The sequence below is a fragment of the Rhinoraja longicauda genome, chromosome 8 (genome assembly GCF_053455715.1).
Source record: "Rhinoraja longicauda isolate Sanriku21f chromosome 8, sRhiLon1.1, whole genome shotgun sequence".
Taxonomy (NCBI): domain Eukaryota; kingdom Metazoa; phylum Chordata; class Chondrichthyes; order Rajiformes; family Arhynchobatidae; genus Rhinoraja; species Rhinoraja longicauda.
Window position 1 is genome coordinate 71,480,144 of NC_135960.1, and position 6,602 is coordinate 71,486,745.

Below are 6,602 nucleotides of genomic sequence, written 5' to 3' on the forward strand. Positions count from 1 at the left end.
TGGGTGGTCACTCTAGGCTGGGTAGTGTGAAAGAACAAATGGCAGTTACAATAAAATGAGATGTGAAGGGTATCGGGACATCTGCCTGTCTGCGCTGGGACGATTGGAATGTATTTGTTCATCCGTGTCTTCCTGAGGTGCTTGATCTATGATTGTCGTAGGACCATGTGAAGAGGCAAAGGCCTGTTGTGCCTGCGGGAAAGGGAAATCAAAGGGGCACCGTGCTCATCAGAGGGAAACTCTGTATATAAGGAGTAGATGAATCTTTGTTCGGTGAGCAATCTCCGAGATTGCTCCAAGTGATCGCTGTATTTGACGCTCTTAAATAAAGACTTGATTGCCTTGCCCAATCTTTGTGGCGTGTTTTAAAGTTTTCTTTAACAGCCACTCTGGGCTGGAGCTCTGGGCTGGAGCTCTGGGCTGGAGCTCTGGGCTGGAGCTCTGGGCTGGAGCTCTGGGCTGGAGCTCTGGGCTGGGCACTGTTCACCACCTGTAGCACATTTACAGCGCGGAAACAGGCCCTTCGGCCCACCGGGTCCGTGCCGACCAGTGATCCCCGCACATTAACACTATCCTACACACACTAGGGACATTTTACATTATACTATTCAATTAACCCACAAACCCGTACGTCTTTGGAGTGTGGGAGGGAACCGAAGATCCCGGAGAAAACCCACGCAGGTCACGGGGAGAACGTACAAACTCCGTACAGACAGCGCCCGTAGTCGAGATCAAACCAGGGTCTCTGGAGCTGCAAGCGCTGTAAGGCAGCAACTCTACCGCTGCGCCACCGTGCGAGCCACAAATTTAATTAAACAAATTTTAAATTGGTATTAGAAGTGTTGAAACTCCCAGCAGATCTGAAGACTGCAGAATTAACTGATAGGAACCAAGGTTTCCAATGAAGCGTGAACCTGGACAATAAACGAATGAAAGTTAAAATGAAAATGCTGCTGCTTGTGAAAGTGTCAGAGCGTTGATCATAGGAAAACAGAAAAAACATAGAAAATAGGTGCAGGAGGAGGCCATTTGGCCCTTCAAGCCAGCACCGCCATTCATTGTGATCATGGCTGATCATCCACAATCAGTAACCCGTGCCTGCCTTCTCCCCATATCCCTTGATTCCACTAGCCCCTAGAGCTCTATCTAACCCTCTTTTAAATTCATCCAGTGAATTGGCCTCCACTGCCTTCTGCGGCAGAGAATTCCACAAATTCACAACCCTCTGGGTGAAAAGGGTTTTTCTCACCACAGTTTTAAATGGCCTCCCCTTTATTCTTAGACTGTGGCCCCTGGTTCTGGACTCCCCCAACATTGGGAAAATTTTACCTGCATCTAGCTTGTCCAGTCCTTTTATAATTTTATATGTTTCTATAAGATCCCCTCTCATCCTTTGAAATTCCAGTGAATACAAGCCCAGATCGTGCCCTGACGATCTGGGTGAAGATATGTGTGCCAGGTACAAGCGCCAGTTGGCTAATTCCAGATCACTTGATGTTGGACCCACAGCATCTTCATTTCATTTCATTGGCATCAAGGGCATTAAAAATGTCACAGACTGAGTATAATGACAGCCAATCTGACAATATAACACAGCGTTAAAATCACAGAGAAATGGCTGACTAAAGTAAATCACTTAGATACTTCAGGAAGGAGAATTTGATTAAGCTAACAGTCACGAAGACACCTTGTAGAATTGCAAATACACCTTCACAAACAGCAGACTGTCATAAACAGCAGAATATTCAAATCTGTGACAACGGTGGATTACTGCTGTAAAACATGCAAAGGAGCATGGTAATCGATTAACAGTGACAGCATAATTAACGATAGTTGTATACCAGTCATTGCCTAGTAGTTCCAGATGGTTTAGGTGAATGAGAGGTAGGTGGGGAGACTGTTACCGGTGAATGACTTCAGGACTTTGTGTAAGAAAATAACTGCAGATGTTGGTACAAATCGAAGGTATTTATTCACAAAATGCTGGAGTAACTCAGCAAGTCAGGCAGCATCTCAGGAGAGAAGGAATGGGTGACGTTTTGGGTCGAGACCCTTCTTCAGACTGATGTCAGGGGGGCGGGACAAAGGAAGGATATAGGTGGAGACAGGAAGACAGTGGGAGATCTGGGAAGGGGGAGGGGAAGAGAGGGACAGAGGAACTATCTAAAGTGGGGGAAGTCAATGTTCATACCGCTGGGCTGCAAGCTGCCCAGGCGAAATTGGAGGTGCTGTTCCTCCAATTTCCGGTGGGCCTCACTATGGTACTGGAGGAGGCCCATGACAGAAAGGTCAGACTGGGAGTGGGAGGGGGAGTTGAAGTGCTCGGCCACCAGGAGATCAGTTTGGCCAACGCGGACCGAGCGCAGGTGTTGAGCGAAGCGATCGCCGAGCCTGCGTTTGGTTTTGCCGATGTAAATAAGTTGACATCTGGAGCAGCGGATGCAATAGATGAGGTTGGAGGAGGTGCAGGTGAACCTCTGTCTCACCTGGAAAGACTGTTTGGGTCCTTGAATGGAGTTGAGGGGGGAGGTAAAGGGACAGGTGTTGCATCTCGTGCGGTTGCAGGGGAAAGTGCCCGGGGATGGGGTGGTTTGGGTAGGAAGGGACGAGTGGACCAGGGAGTTACGGAGGGAACGGTCTCTGCGGAACGCAGAAAGGGGAGGGGATGGGAAGATATGGCCAATGGTGGGGTCCCGTTGTAGGTGACGGAAATGTTGGCGGATGATTTGTTTGATCCGCTGGCTGGTGGGGTGGAAGGTGAGAACGAGGGGGATTCTGTCCTTGTTACGAGTGGGGGGAGGGGGAGCAAGAGCAGAGCTGCGGGATGTAGAAGAGACCCTAGTGAGAGCCTCATCTATAATGGAGGAGGGGAAGCCCCGTTTCCTGAAGAATGAGGACATCGCTGACGCCCTAGTGTGAAACACCTCATCCCGGGAGCAGATGCGGCGTAGAGTCCAGATAGCTGTGGGAGTCAGTGGGTTTATAGTAGATGTAACTTTGTGTGTGGCTCTGTGGGAGAATGCATTACATGGTCATGGTACCAACCTCAAACCATAATTAGTGTCATAGAGCTCTACAGCATGGAAACAGGCCTTTCGGCCCAACGTATCCATGCCAAGCCTGGTGCCTATCTTAGTCTAGTTTAGTTTAGTTTGGAGATACAGCGCAGAAACAGGCTCGTGCCCACCGAGTCCACACCGACCAGCGATCCCCGCACACTGGCACTGTTTAATGCACTAGGGACAATTTACAATTATACCAAGCTAATTACATTGACCAATTATCAAAGGGTCCAGTCTGAAGAAGGGTCTCGACCCGAAACGTCACCCATTCCTTCTCTCCTAGATGCTGTCTGACCCGCTGAGTTACTCCAGCATTTTGTGATACCTTCGATTTGTACCAGCACCTGCAGTTATTTTCCTACACAATTATCAAAGGGTTGCAATCACTCATGCATCGGATCACACTTTCATAACCATCAACATAGTTAGGGAGGGAGAGAATTAATAAATGGGGTAAACTTTCAGAGTGCCGGTGTACATGACACTTAATCACTCTTCTTCAGACTGTCTCGACCCGAAACGTCACCCATTCCTTCTCTCCAGAGATGCTGCCTGTCCCACTGAGTTACTCCAGTTTTTGTGCCTATCTTTAGTGTAAACCAGCACCTGCAGTTCCTTCCTACACACATAAGCACTCTTGATCTCCTGAATTCAATGTGAGCTGTTTGTCTACACTTACTGTATCCATCATCCTGAATGCTCCGCATATGAATACAACACAGTGGGAACTGAATAGAGCTTAGGTATCTTTTCCCTCAAGGACTCCGTGCTCATTATGTGCAAAAGTGAGATTGTCAGGATGGGAACATCATTAAACATCAACCATGATGTTATTGAATGCCAGACCAACTCAAATGGCTACATGGCATATTCCTAAGGTCATAAGGTCATACATGACAGGAGAGGAATTAGGCCATTTGGCCCATCAAGTCTACTCCGCCATTCAATCATGGCTGATCTATCTCTCCCTCCTAACCCCATTCTCCTGCCTTCTCCCCATAACCCCTGACACCCGTACTAGTCAAGAATCTATCCATCTCTACCTTAAAAAAAATATCCATTGCTGTTCCTATTTGTTATGTTGTGACCAAGATTCAAGATAGTAGCTTCATAGAATGGAGGAGGATTATTGCTGATGTTAGGCAAGCTGGAAATAATACAGTCGATTTTTATCTGCTGACCACAAAATGACGATCATCCTTCCTCCTGCACGCCAATGGTCTGTTTTCTCATTGCCAATAGACAATAGACAATAGGTGCAGGAGGAGGCCATTCGGCCCTTCGAGCCAGCACCCCCATTCAATGTGATCATGGCTGATCATTCTCAATCAGTACCCCGTTCCTGCCTTCTCCCCATACCCCCTGACTCTGCTATCCTTAAGAGCTCTATCTAGCTCTCTCTTGAATGCATTGAGAAATGGAAAACAAAATTGGGGCTGTATTTTACTACCTGTCTGAAGAAGTGTCTTGACCAGAAACGTTAAGCCCGTGTCCCAGTTTGGCGATGTTTTAGGCGACTACAGGTGACTAGGCTGTCGCCACACGGTTGGCGGGGTGTCGCGGGCACGGTCGTGAGTCGTCTCCGAAGAGTCATAGCGCTTTTCTGGTCGACGCTGGATTTTGTGAAGGCTTAAAAAATTTCGGCGACTGTTGGTTTGACGCCAATGAGCGTAGCTTGACGTCTCCTGATGTGGGCGCTGTCGTAGGTTGTCGCCAGATTGTCGCCAGGTGAAGTAGGCTGTCGTCAGGTGATGTAGGTTGTCGCCAGGTTGTCGCCAGGTGTGTCGCCAGGTGAAGCAGGTTGTCGCCAGGTGTGTCGCCAGGTGACGTAGGTTGTCGTCAGGTGATGTAGGTTGTCACCAGGTGTGTCGCCAGGTGATTAAGGTTGTCGCCGGTGCTGACTTCGGCGAATTCCAAGTGTGGACTTGATCTGATTATCCATCAGTGTAAGAAAATAACTGCAGATGCTGGTACAAATCGAAGGTATTTATTCACAAAATGCTGGAGTAACTCAGCGGGTCAGGCAGCATCTCAGGTGAGAAGGAATGGGTGACGTTTCGGGTGTAATGTGTCCATAAATGATGTCAGGTTATGTATGTTTTTGCACTTGTATTCTGTTTAAAGTTTGAATTTTAAAGTTTGAAGTTTGAAGTTTATTGAAATTTATTGACGTTTATTACAATATTTTTGTATGTTCTTATCAACCTTTAAAAAAAATTTGTTTGAATATCAATAAAGGAAATTCTTGACATTTTGACGGAAAATTGATGTATGAAGTTAGTGTATTTCAGAGTAGTTTCTCATGGCATGTTGCCGCTATGGTGGGTAGGTTGTTGCCTCTGTGGTCGTAGGTTGTCGTAGTTGCGGTCGTAGGTGGACGTCCTACCCGCGACGATTGGGTCGGCGGTTGTCGGTAGCTTACCGTAGCTTGACGTCGACTAGGTGGTAGGTTGTTGTAGCTTGTCGTAGACATTGTCATAGGGGGGGGTCCAGTCGCCGGTTTTCCGGCAACCAGCTACGACTATGACAGTCGCCGGCAGTCGCCTAAAAAAACTCCTAAGTGGGACAGGGCCTTTACCCTTCTCTGGTTGTGATAGGATGGTTCAGTTGCCTGATAACCGCTGGGAAGAAACTGTCCCTGAATCTGAAGTGTCAGCAATGTTGGGAGTCGCCACATGATGGAGTATCTGCCAGGGTGATGTCAACCCAACATCATCCGACATCCCACTCAATGGAATCCGGATGGGCCAGATCACGTGGAAAGAGGGGCAGAGAGGCCTCAGAAGGCAGTGGAGGCCAATTCTCTGAATGCATTCAAGAGAGAGCTAGATAGAGCTCTTAAGGATAGTGGAGTCAGGGGGTATGGGGAGAAGGCAGGAACGGAGTACTGATTGAGAATGATCAGCCATGATCACATTGAATGGCTGTGCTGGCTCGAAGGGCCGAATGGCCTCCTCCTGCACCTATTGTCTATTGAGAGGACAACTGATGAGGCGCACCACCCACTGCCACAGAGAAGAAGCATGAAGTAGTATTGAGCATGGTGGCATAGCGCTAGAGCGCAAGAGACCCGGGTTCCATCCCGACTACGGGTGCTGTCTGTACGTTCTCCCCGTGACCTGCATGGGGTTTTCTCTGAGATCTTCGGTTTCTTCACACACACCAAAGATGTACAGGTTTGAAGGTTAATTGACTTGGTGTAAATGTAAAATAAATGAATGAATGGATAAGTTTATTGGCCAAGTATGTGCAGACACAAGGAATGTGCCTTGGTGCTCCGCTCACAAATGACAACGCAAACATACAGTTAACAATTAAGAATAAAGCATAACCACATCAAAACAATAAGGATGCACCATTACGGTCTAAACATGTGGGTGAAAATAAACCAGAGCAAAAAAGAAACTACAGACTTTGGTTATTGAGTAGAACTATCACACGTGGAAAAAAGCTGTTTTTATGTCTGGCTGTGGCTGCTTTGACAGTCCCGAGTCGCCTATCCAAAGGGAAGTGCCTTCCTGGCCCTTGTAGTGTACAGTT